We start from the raw sequence: 12,712 nt of genomic DNA on the forward strand, positions 1-12,712 counted from the left end.
CTTCTGTGTTTCCTTCAGCCTTTGCAACATGTTGCTTGAAACAATACCTCACACACTTTTGTTTCAACTTGTCTAGGTCCCAACTTCTTGCATTCTTTTCTTTCTTCAATTACTTCAACTAAGATAACTTTTCGTGACCACCACACTGCAGTCAGAATCTACGTTTGCTCCTGGGAACGTCTTGCTATCCAACGCCTAGTTTCTTAATCTCTGCCTAATCACAATGAAGTCTTTTTGATTCCTCCATGTGTCTCCAGGTCTTGTCCACGGGAATAGACGTTGTTTGTGGTGTTTGAATCAAATGTTAGCCAGGACTAAATTATGATCGGTACAGATATCAACCAGCCGACTTCCTCTTTCACTCCTTCACTTCAATCCAAATTCTCCTACGATATTACCCTCTCTTCCTTTACCTACCACTCCATTCCAGTCTTCAACCACTAATATTAGATTCTTGTCTCTTTTTACACATTGTATTAAATCTTCTATTTCTTCATATATTCTTTCGAATTTTTAATCATTTGCTGAACTAGTACGCATATAGACCTGCACTATTATGATGGGCATTGGTTTGGTGTCGATCTTGACAACAATAATTCGTTCATTATGCTGGTCTTAGTAGATTACCCGCTGCCCTATTTTCTTATTTATTATTAAACCCACTCCTAGATTTCCCATGCTTGATTTTGTGTTGATAATTCTGCAGTTGCCTGACCAAGAATCCTGCTCTTCCTGCCAACGAACTTCACTTATACCAACCACATCTTATTTTAGTCTATGCATTTCCCTCTTTAGACTTTCCAATCAACCAAAACGATTCAAACTCCTTACATTCCACGCTCGACTCGCAGAATGTCAGTATTCATCTTCCTGTTGATTGCCCCCTCCTGTGTAGTCCCCACCTTGGGTTCCGAATGGCGGATTATTTTACCTCCGGGTTAGGCCGTCTACGAGAAAAAGACCCGCACCAAACCTCTCCGGAAGCCATACGCCATTAATTAACTTTACCCGAGAGTAAGCCATCATCAGTACGTCATTCATTCATACAGAGAGAGCTGCATGTCCTCGGGAGTTAATTACGGCTGTAGTTTCTCGTTGTTCTCAGTCGTGTAGCAGTATCAACACAGCTAAACCATGTTAAATATTATTACGAAGCCATATCAAACTATCAGGCAGACTGCCGCCCTTGTAGCTTTCGAAAGGCTGCTACCCCGCCTTTCGGAGAACCATTTGTTAGTCTGGTCTCTCGACAGATATAGTTGCACCTACGGTTCGGCTGTCTCCTTGATTGGCACGCACAAGCCACCCCTCCGGCGCAAGGTCACATGGTTATTCTTCTTATTATTATTATTGCTACTGAGCTTAGTGGAAGCAAAGGGGAAGAACTGGCAGGGCCGAGACATCTGGACAAATGACCACAGAAAACAGTGTAAATTTAGAATATATTCCCAAAATTATCTTTCTCTTTTCAAGTCCGGCTCCATGGATAAATGGTTAGCGTGCTAGCCGTTGATCACTGGGGTCCCGGTTTCGATGTTCGCCAGGGTCGGGAATTTTAACCATAATTGGTTAATTTCGCTAGCATGGGGGCTGGGTGTATGTGTCATCTTCATCACAATTTCATCCTGATCACGACGCGCAGGTCGCCTTCCGGAGTCAATTCAAAAGATCTGCACTGGCGATCCGAACCTGTCCTCGGACCCTCCCGGCACTAAAATCCACACGCAATTTCAGTCCTCTTTTCAAAACAACAACAACAACAACAACAACAACAACAACAACAACAACACAACAACAACAACAACACAGATTGCAATGAGAAAGGTTTTACAATGATAACGATTTAGAGCTTGATAGTTAACAGGGGAGAAAGAGCTCCCTTTCTAAAAGATTTGTTGGTCTTAGACACATCATAAGTAGATCACTTTCGGCATACATAAAACAAGTCTAGTAACTCTTTGACCTAATCTTTGGAAAAGAGAATTCTTTGTATATCGGTAAGAAAATCTTTATTTTAACCGAATAAGCTGGAGTTTCCTTACCAGTTCAAGAATAAAAGGTAGAGAAGGTAGAACTCCTAAATTTTATTACCAATGGCCAGACGGGCCATGACTTTATATTTTCATAACATTGACTCCGATGGGAACGCTAAAACTGTTTAGAATTGCAATAGTAAAACTAGAAGAACATAAAAACTGAAAAAGAACTAAAAATGAAACTCTGAAGAATCCAAATATTACATTTCCTTATGGTCTTTTATAAAAATAACCAACCTATAGAATCGGTGAACGAAAGAAAATGACTAGAATACTTAAAAAAATACATTTTGATATCTTTATCAAGCAATGTCGGTTAAAATCACATTTTAATGTGAAAGGCATTTATTAGCAGAAAAAAGGGGTCCTCATACAACTATAAACATAAAATTAAGCAATTTCCTCAATTATGCCGGAAGTTGAATGGCTAAACGGCCCGTAAAGTTTCAAATTCTGAGTCTTGGATAGTTCTAATTTCGGAAATGACTTCCGGCCTAAATAAAGTTTACGCGTTTAAGTTTTTATTCAAATCCTAGCCAAATGAGTTCCTTGGTTCAATACCCTCGGGTGATTTTTTTTATTTCTAAAAAATGTTTACACCGGATGTAGTTATAAGGACTTAAGTGAAACTCTGCATTGACTCACATTAGCGCTCATAGTGGTAGAAAAAATGCAAACTGTTAATCTAATCGGCCGGATAACGATGATTAAGGAAAGGATTGCAATTTTAAGGAATAATTAAGAAAACTACATTCTTATACTTTATTATATTTACCTAAAATCCGTAGCTCGTATACCTAGGGTGTTTTCAACACCGATTTGCTTGCCTGAAAGGCTAGAATTGTGGACTTTTCCGTATCACAGGGTGCGCTAAAAGTTTCTTAACGTAAATAGCTGTAAATTCAATAGGACCCCGGAAGGAGAGACGATGGCTGTAGAAAAATTTGACAGCCAGGTCATAGACATACGAGAGTTAATATTTCTGAACTACTCATGGTGTGTTCCAGGTGCTTCTAAAATTCGTCATAAAATCTCAACGTTTTAATGCACTCTAGTTAAGTAACATGAACTCAACTCTCAACAGCACTACAACATAACAAAGTGTATTGGCAGACACATATATGACCAGAGTGAAGTGTCGTGTGTTAATACTGACTGCTTGTTGCTGCATAGTAAATATTAGTGTTACTCAACAGCTACCAGCGTTTGCCGTGAAACAGGACACGCGCCATCTTATGCAACATCACGGCTACTGTTCATAACCTATTAAAATTATGAAATATTTGTATTTGCTTTGCTAAATTTATTTATGGTGAACATTTATCAAGTTAAGTGCTAACATATTTCAGTACTGCAATTCATTTCTTTTTGAACACAATATTATAATCATGGTGTGTGGCCTCCGAAAAGGCCTGGTGCAGGTCTTTCCAGTTGTCGCCGTATGAGCGACCTGCGCTTCTTGAAGGATGGAGCCTACCTATGATGAATTGTAATGATGAGCATGGCTTACAAACCCAGCCCCCAAGCCATTGGAACCAACCAATGAAACTTAAAATCACCGACCCGGCCAGGAATCGAACCAGGGATCCCCGAAACAAAAGCCAGCACACTAACCATTTAGTCACAGATCTAGACAACACAGTATGTGAACTGGCTTTATAAGATTGTATTTTCATCTTTCGTCCGTCTCTGTGGTGTAGTGGTTAGTGTGATTAATTGCCAAACCCCGGAGGCCCGGGTTCGATTCCCGGCTCTGCCACGAAATATGAAATGTGGTATGAGTGCTGGAAAGAGGTCCACTCAGCCTCGGCAGGTCAGCTGAGTAGAGTCGGTTCGATTCCTACCTCAGCCATCCTCGAAGTGGTTTTCCATGGTTTCCCACTTCTCCTCCAGGCAAATGGTAGGATGGTACCTAATTTAAGGCCATGGCCGCTGCCTACCCTCTTCCTTGTCTATCCGTTCCAATCTTCCCATCCCCCCACAACGCCTTGTTCTGCATAGCAGCTGAGGCCGCATGGGCGAGGTACTGATCCCCCTTCCCAGTTGTATCACCACGACCCAGAGTCTGCCACTGCCCCCGAGGGTAAACGGTTTAAGAAAGAAAGAAAGAAAGAAAGAAAGAAAGAAAGAAAGAAAGAATTTTTATCTTCCAACTTACATAGTTATGCTATTAAGAGGACCATAATGTCATAGTTCGATCAGAAGCACCGGGCGAGTTGGCCGTGCGGTTAGCGGCGCGCGGCTGTGAGCTTGCATCCGGGAGATAGTAAGTTCGAATCCCACTGTCGGCAGCCCTAAAGATGGTTTTTCATCGTTTCCCATTTTCACACCAGGCAAATGCTGGAGCTGTACCTTAATTGAGGCCACGGTCGCTTCTTTCCAACTCCTAGACCTCTACTGTCCCATCGTCGCCATAAGACCTATCTGTGTCGGTGCGACGTAAAGGCACTATAATGATCAGAAGCCGCTTTGGCTTTTCCCGTGGACTCAGCGAGGGATCCCACCTCTACTGCCTCAAGCGCAGGGTCCTGGTGCGTGAGACAGTTGGTCAGGAATACAACTGGTGAGGAAGACAAGTTCCTCGCTGCTATGCTGAGCAGGGTCCTTATGTGGTGATAGGAAGACTGGAAGGGATAGAAAAAGAAGACAGAAGGAAGTGTCCGTGGGCTTAAGTTAGGTATAGAAAATGAAAACCTACACCCTGTTTTCCAGTCAGTGACCGGGTCAGGGATGAAATGAATGAATCATATATAGGCTATTATTACGATGGGGTCGCCACTCCCAAAGTGATATATTAATGAATGATAGATGCTACGAAATGAGAATGGAGAGTGTTGCTGGAATGAAAGTTGACAGGGAAAACCGGAGTACCCGGAGAAAAACCTGTACCGCCTCCGCTTTGTCCAGCACAAATCTCACATGGAATGACCGGGATTTGAACCACGGTATCCAGCGGTGAGAGGCCGACGCGCTACCGTCTGAGCCACGGAGGCTCTAAGTTAGGTACCATCTCGGCATTTGTCTCAAGAAGAATTGAGAAACCACGGAAAACCAGTCCGAGGATGGCTGAGATGGGAATCGAGCCCTCTTACTCAGTTGACCTCTGGAGGCTGAGTGGACCCCGTTCCAGCCCTCTTACCAATTTACAAATTCCGGGCCTCAATGGGTGGCAGCTAATCACATTTACCAGTACACATGTTTATACTCATTTGTTTATAATGATGTATTACAACAGGTGTGCACTTAAGACATGTAATAAGAAGGAATTTCCAGGCATCGTAGAAACTTACAGCTCGGCACCTTCAAGATTCAAACAAACAAAAAGTTAGAAGCGGCTGGTGCGCGTGGGGGGGAATGAGGGATTCAGAATCAAAACAGCAGAAGTACGCAAGTATTATCATTTTTATAAATATATACCTTAGAACAAATACGTACATATGTTACTGATATATATATATATCAGTATATATATATACACTGACTGACAGAGCAAATGCAACACCAAGAAGGAGTGGTTCGAAAGGGATGAAAGTTGGGGAAAAAACAGAGACGGCACGGACGAATAATTGATGTTTATTTCAAACCGATATGCAGGTTACACAATGCGCACGGCATCGACTCAGTAGGATGTAGGAGCACCGCGAGCGGCGATGCACGCAGAAACACGTCGAGGTACAGAGTCAATAAGAGTGCGGATGGTGTCCTGAGGGATGGTTCTCCATACTCTGTGAACCATTTGCCACAGTTGATCGTCCGTACGAGGCTGGGGCAGAGTTTGCAAACGGCGTCCAATGAGATCCCACACGTGTTCGATTGGTGAGAGATCCGGAGAGTACGCTGGCCACGGAAGCATCTGTACACCTCGTAGAGCCTGTTGGGAGATGCGAGCAGTGTGTGGGCGGGCATTATCCTGCTGAAACAGAGCATTGGGCAGCCCCTGAAGGTACGGGAGTGCCACCGGCCGCAGCACATGCTGCACGTAGCGGTGGGCATTTAACGTGCCTTGAATACGCACTAGAGGTGACGTGGAATCATACGCAATAGCGCCCCAAACCATGATGCCGCGTTGTCTAGCGGTAGGGCGCTCCACAGTTACTGCCGGATTTTACCTTTCCCCACGCCGACGCCACACTCGTCTGCGGTGACTATCACTGACAGAACAGAAGCGTGACTCATCGGAGAACACGACGTTCCGCCATTCCCTCACCCAAGTCGCTCTAGCCCGGCACCATGCCAGGCGTGCACGTCTATGCTGTGGAGTCAATGGTAGTCTTCTGAGCGGACACCGGGAGTGCAGGCCTCCTTCAACCAATCGACGGGAAATTGTTCTGGTCGATATTGGAACAGCCAGGGTGTCTTGCACATGCTGAAGAATGGCGGTTGACGTGGCGTGCGGGGCTGCCACCGCTTGGCGGCGGATGCGCCGATCCTCGCGTGCTGACGTCACTCGGGCTGCGCCTGGACCCCTCGCACGTGCCACATGTCCCTGCGCCAACCATCTTCGCCACAGGCGCTGCACCGTGGACACATCGCTATGGGTATCGGCTGCGATTTGACGAAGCGACCAACTTGCCCTTCTCAGCCCGATCACCATACCCCTCGTAAAGTCGTCTGTCTGCTGGAAATGCCTCCGTTGACGGCGGCCTGGCATTCTTAGCTATACACGTGTCCTGTGGCACACGACAACACGTTCTACAATGACTGTCGGCTGAGAAATCACGGTACGAAGTGGGCCATTCGCCAACGCCGTGTCCCATTTATCGTTCGCTACGTGCGCAGCATAGCGGCGCATTTCACATCATGAGCATACCTCAGTGACGTCAGTCTACCCTGCAATTGGCATAAAGTTCTGACCACTCCTTCTTGGTGTTGCATTTGCTCTGTCAGTCAGTGTATATATATTTGAAGTATGCGATGGATATAATTAACATGTCCTTTGCTATTAATGTATAATACAGTCCATCCCTAGTTTCACTGTAACTTTTTCTCAGTCCTCCTGTGTGGTAAAGTGGTGGGTGTGGTTAACTGCCACCCCTGGAGGACCGGATTCGATTCCAGGCTCTGCCGCAAAATGTTAAAAATGGGTACGAGGGCTGGAACGGGATCCACTTAGCCTCGAGTGGTCAACTAAGTAGAGGGGGGTTCGATCCCCACCTCAGCCATCCTTGACGTGGTTTCCCGTGTTTTCCCGTGGTTTCCAACTTCTCCAGACAAATGTCGGGATGGTACGTAATTTAAGGCCACGATCGCTTCCTTCCCTCTTCCTTGTCTATCCCTTACAATCCTTCCCATCCCCCCACAAGGCCCCTATTCAGAGATCATCGACCAGATGTTAAAAGATGGCATTATTCGACCCCCTAAGTCGGCGTATTCATCGCCCATTTTCCTCGTGCCGAATCCCCAAGGTGGCTTCAGGCCTGTGATTGACTATAGGGCTTTAAATCGGAAGGTGGTGTTACAATGTGTCCCTCTTCCCGACCTTCACTCTTGTTTTTCATGGTTTCGGAAAGCTAAATTCTTTACCATCCTTGACCTTAATCAGACGTACAACCAGATCCCTCTAGCTGAAGGATCCAAACATCTAACAGATTTTACCACGGATTGGAACTTGTATGAGTACAACCGCGTGTCTTTCGGGCTCCCCACGGGTCCAGATGTGCTCACTAGACTGCTGGATAGGGTCTTCTCCGACATCAAGCTTGAATATTTGTATCATTATCTTGATGATGTCTTCGTATTTTTTGAGACCTTTGAAAAACACCTTGATCATCTAAAGGAAGTATTCAATCGCATTCGTAAAGCTGGTTTAACTGTCAAATTATCCAAGATAGCCTTTGCTAAGCCACCTATGTCAATCCTAGGGCATAGTGTGTCGCCCGATGGTGTTTCCATAGATCATTCCAGAACACAGGCCATCCGGGATTTTAAAGCTCCTATGGACATCAAAAGTATGGCCAGGTTCATCGGTATGGTGAATTTCTTCAGAAAATTTATTCCTAACTTCGCTAACAGAGCGGCGCCCTTGAACTTGCTTCGTAGGAAGGGGTCAAATTTGAGTGGGGACCGTCTCAACAAGTCGCTTTCGAAGATCTTAAATTAGCCCTTTGCAACGCCCCTGTTCTTGCTATGCCTGATTTTTCGAAGAAATTCATCGTTCAAATCGACGCCTCGTCATCGGCGGTGGCTGCTGTGCTTCCTCAGGAAACTGAACTCGGTAGGCGACCCATCGCCTACGCAACTAGGACATTATCGGCACAAGAGGCCAAATATTCCATCTGTGAACTTGAGGGTTCGACAGTCTATTTGCACTAGAGAAGTTCCGCCTCTATCTGGAACTCGTCAAGAACGAACTGAAGACAGAGAATCAAGCCTTAAGTTGGGTCTTAGCTAGGCCGCGTCGTACTGGTCGTATAGCCCCTTGGGCCATCAGGATTTCTGTTTTATATTTGATGTTAGACATATTAGAGGATTTGAAAATGTTATTGCGGATGGACTAAGCCGCATGTTTTCTCAGGATGTGGAGACCACCGAAAAGGAAGATAGTTCTTCTCCTCCCACGCCCATGCCTTCGGGTATTAATGCCATTCTAACTGATGCCCCCATGTTGTTTATGGATATTGAAAAATATCAACGTGAAGATCCTGTGCTGGCCCCTATTATTGAAACCCATTCTTCTGGGGAACATGTCGCTCCTTATGTATTGAGGAACGGGGTTTTGTGTTGCCCATCGAGGCATGATCGAGAAGACGGAAGTTGTGGTTCCAGCTGTTCTCGTGCCTATCATCTTCAAGTACTATCATGAGACCCCATTAGGGGGCCATTTAGGCATCTTCAAAACTCGGGAAAAGATCCGAGAGATGTTTATTTGGAAAAGTATGGACGGTGAAATTCGTGAATTTGTAAAAGATTGTAAATCTTGTTTGCTTAGTAAAACCACCTTGTCCACTAAGCTTGTTCCATTATCCTCTAATCAAGCGTCGCGCCCCATGGAACGCCTCTATATAGACTACGTCGGACTCTTCCGCCAATTAAAGGGGAACGCCAACAAATTCATTCTGGTATGTGTAGATGGTTTCAGTACATTTTCCTGTTTATTTCCGACTAAGCAGGCTACCGCTCAGTCTACCATTTCTTGTTTAAATTCCATATTTGCTTCTTTTGGTCCTTGTCAATATATTGTGTCTGATAATACTAAAGCATTTACCTCCAACCTCTTCCGTAAATTCTGTTTTGCCGGGCTGAGTGGTTCAGACGGTTGAGGCGCTGGCCTTCTGACCCCAGCTCGGCAGGTTCGATCCTGGCTCAGTCCGTTGGTATTTGAAGGTGCTCAAATACGTCAGCCTCGTGTCAGTAGATTTACTGGCACGTAAAAGAACTCCTGCGGGACTAAATTCCGGCACCTCGGCGTCTCCGAAAACCGTAAAAGAGTAGTTAGTGGGACGTAAAGCAAATAGCATTATTATTATTATTATTATTATTATTATTATTATTATTAATTCTGTTTTGACCTGTCTATGTCACATGTAACTACATCGGCGTATTATCCTCAACCATCTCTGGCTGAGCGGGTCAATCGAAATCTTAGATCTGCGCTAATGGCGTTTCATCGTAAAGATCATTCCAGGTGGATACGTCCCTGCATTGGTTGGTCTTTGCTTTAAATTCGGCGGTTCATGAGTCTCACTATTACCAGAGGCAATAGATCCCGACCGGGCGAGTTGGCCGTGCGCGTAGAGGCGCGCGGCTGTGAGCTTGCATCCGGGAGATAGTAGGTTCGAATCCCACTATCGGCAGCCCTGAAAATGGTTTTCCGTGGTTTCCCATTTTCACACCAGGCAAATGCTGGGGCTGTACCTTAATTAAGGCCACGGCCGCTTCCTTCCAACTCCTAGGCCTTTCCTATCCCATCGTCGCCATAAGACCTATCTGTGTCGCTGCGACGTAAAGCCCCTAGCAAACAAAAATAGATCCCGATAATATTAGAGATCTATCCAAGAAGGCTAAGGCCAATACGGTTTCCCATGAAAAGGTTAGGGAGAGATATGATCATCGACGGAGGCCCACCATTTTAAATGTCGGCGATCAAGTCATGGTTAGAAACTTTATTTTCGCGGGCATGCTTGCCCCTAGATTCCTTGGGCCGTGCGTCATTTTGGATATTTTGACACCTGTTACCTTATTAGTAATCAATCCAGCTAGAGACTGGATCTTTAGAGTCCACCTCTCTCAAGTGAAACATGTCTAATTGATTTGCTGTTTTCGTTAGGCGCTAAATTTAGCAGGAGTTCGAAGGTTATATATTTTTTATTATTATCCGAGTCCTTCTGCCCAGATTATGTTATTAAACGTGATATATGAACTGTATGTAAGATCTTCCCCTTTGGTTTTCCTGCTGTCAATTCCTTAGTGGCCATTACCAAGCCCCCGTCTCCTGCATCTCCGCACTATTTGCACACAAGAACCTTCCACACCGCCCGCCCCTCTGCATCACCAATAATGATCGTACTCTCATATCTCAACCAACAACACTTTTCTGTCGTCAAGAACTTACTGTTTCAGTCCCCCCTCAGCCGTTTTCCGCCGTACTGCAACACCTTGTGAGAGACACAAGAGAGAAGAAAGGGCCCTCTTCGCTCTAGTAAGGCCTCCTTCTGAGCGGCGCGCCAGAGAACATCTTCCCGGCGAAGGCTGAAGTGCGGTGACCCTACCACCAACTCATCTGAGGACTGTACATATACTTCTAATCTGCGGCGTCCATCACCACGACTACCCCTCTCATAGTAGCGGGAGAGGTGTATCTGAGGGTACGTGAGGAGTCCGGGCGTCCTCAACCTCTCATAGTAGCGGGAGAGGTGTATCTGAGGGTACGTGAGGGGTCCGGGCGTCCTCAACTGGGTATCGGCAGCGGCGGCAGGTCATGCCGTTTAATCTAATCAACATGTAACGTACTTCAATGACTACCTGGGCACTCTAAATCCGCATTTAATAATTTTTGCTACAAATCAACTTCCAAAAAAATTCTCTTCAACTGAAAATGTTTTCTCAAAATTCTTCTGTGTCACCCCATGGAAGGATATTTGGGGGAGGGGGGAGGTTTGTACCAGGAGGTACACCTCTACGCCGCGCTTTCAAAATTAGCGCCTAAAATAACTCCTCTATCAATCGAAAGTGAAACCAATAATACAGCAAGTTAGAACTTTAACCAGAAGATGTCACCACCGAAATATTATGTAATTTGTTATTGTGCAGTTGCCTAACCTGAGTGAATTTCTCCTTGTTTTATTTGCCATTCATCAAGAAGTTTGGACATTTTTCCACAGACGACACCACTATAAACTGTGATCATGCACCCTGGTGCGAAATGAAAGAACTTATAATTTAAAGAAATTGTTTATTTCTAAGTTTTTTTGTAACTGATTGGTGTTCATTTATTTTTGGGTTGGTAATTCTTCCTTTTCTTTCCGCAAGTTTTGAACCTAGCCAATCCCTAATTTTTGTAATTAATTTCCAACCAATCCCGCATTTTTTCTTCACCTTGTATCTACCAATAAAAATTAAGAGGGCGTGTCCCGATTCACCTTGAATGATCTCGAACCTTCCCTGAGGGTTTATAAACTGCCGCTTTTCACGTTTCTTGGCCAATTGATCGTCATCTTACTGAGTGTGTATATGTGTGTCAAAGCAGGAGGCGGGTAGCCTCTTTCATCGGTCAGCGGAACACCTATAAGGTAATGGCTATATAACTTCTTTCTTTTTTGTTACCTCCGCAGTTTAACCCGAGGGAAAGGTACGACTCTTTTGTTATGTAACCAGCTTTTCTAAAATGTAACTTCTTCCAGCTAATCTAAAAACTTCATAAAATCTTTAACTGTAAGTCGAGGATAAAGAGTTAATTACCCTCTCGAGCTCCCCTTCATCTTGGTTTGAGGTGACTACTGTTTTTGATTCTGTAATGTGGTAAAGTAATTTCTATACGAGTCAATGTTGAAGTTCGGTAGTCGGACTGAGGGGGGAGGGAGCTGTAATGTTGGCTGCCATCAGTGTTCCAGCGCCTTGGAGTACTAACCGCAGTACTGTATGTACACCGACGTGGAATGAGAGATTGGAGCTTGTCGGCAGTAGTGTTGGTTGTCGTCTGCGTCCCGTCGGAGTCAGAGTATCGTCGCGTTCTGAGTACTGCCTGGGAGTACTGTGGGTGTACTACCGTGGGCTGCAAGCCGGCGTGTAGTCAGCGTGTGTACCGGCTGTCGTGAGTAGAATTGGAGCATTGTTAATTATTGTCATTGTTGTAAGAATAATTGAGTACTCATTAGCACTGTTGAGATTTTGCTATTTAGTTGTCAGTAATAAGTAGTTCACTGTGTGGAGTGGCCACGACAATTGCCTTTGTGAATGGAGGACGTTCTCTGGAATCGAGCCAAGAACAATCGTAGTGTGTTGTGGTGGTCTGCAGTCCTGTATTCAAACCTGTCTGCATGCAGCTATGATCGAAGGGATTGAGCGTGAAAAAAGGGAGTGATAGTAATGACAACTGTCAATCTAGATTTACGAACGGTTGTCCATCCAGGAAAAGACGGCTCAGCTGTAGTCCTGCTGCGAGAGACTTTGTTAATATACAGCAATTAGTGGAGTGTTATTCCTCGTCGAATATACAGGTGTGCGTATATGCATCTGTA

Source organism: Anabrus simplex, chromosome 5 (assembly GCF_040414725.1).
Source record: "Anabrus simplex isolate iqAnaSimp1 chromosome 5, ASM4041472v1, whole genome shotgun sequence".
NCBI classification, from domain to species: domain Eukaryota; kingdom Metazoa; phylum Arthropoda; class Insecta; order Orthoptera; family Tettigoniidae; genus Anabrus; species Anabrus simplex.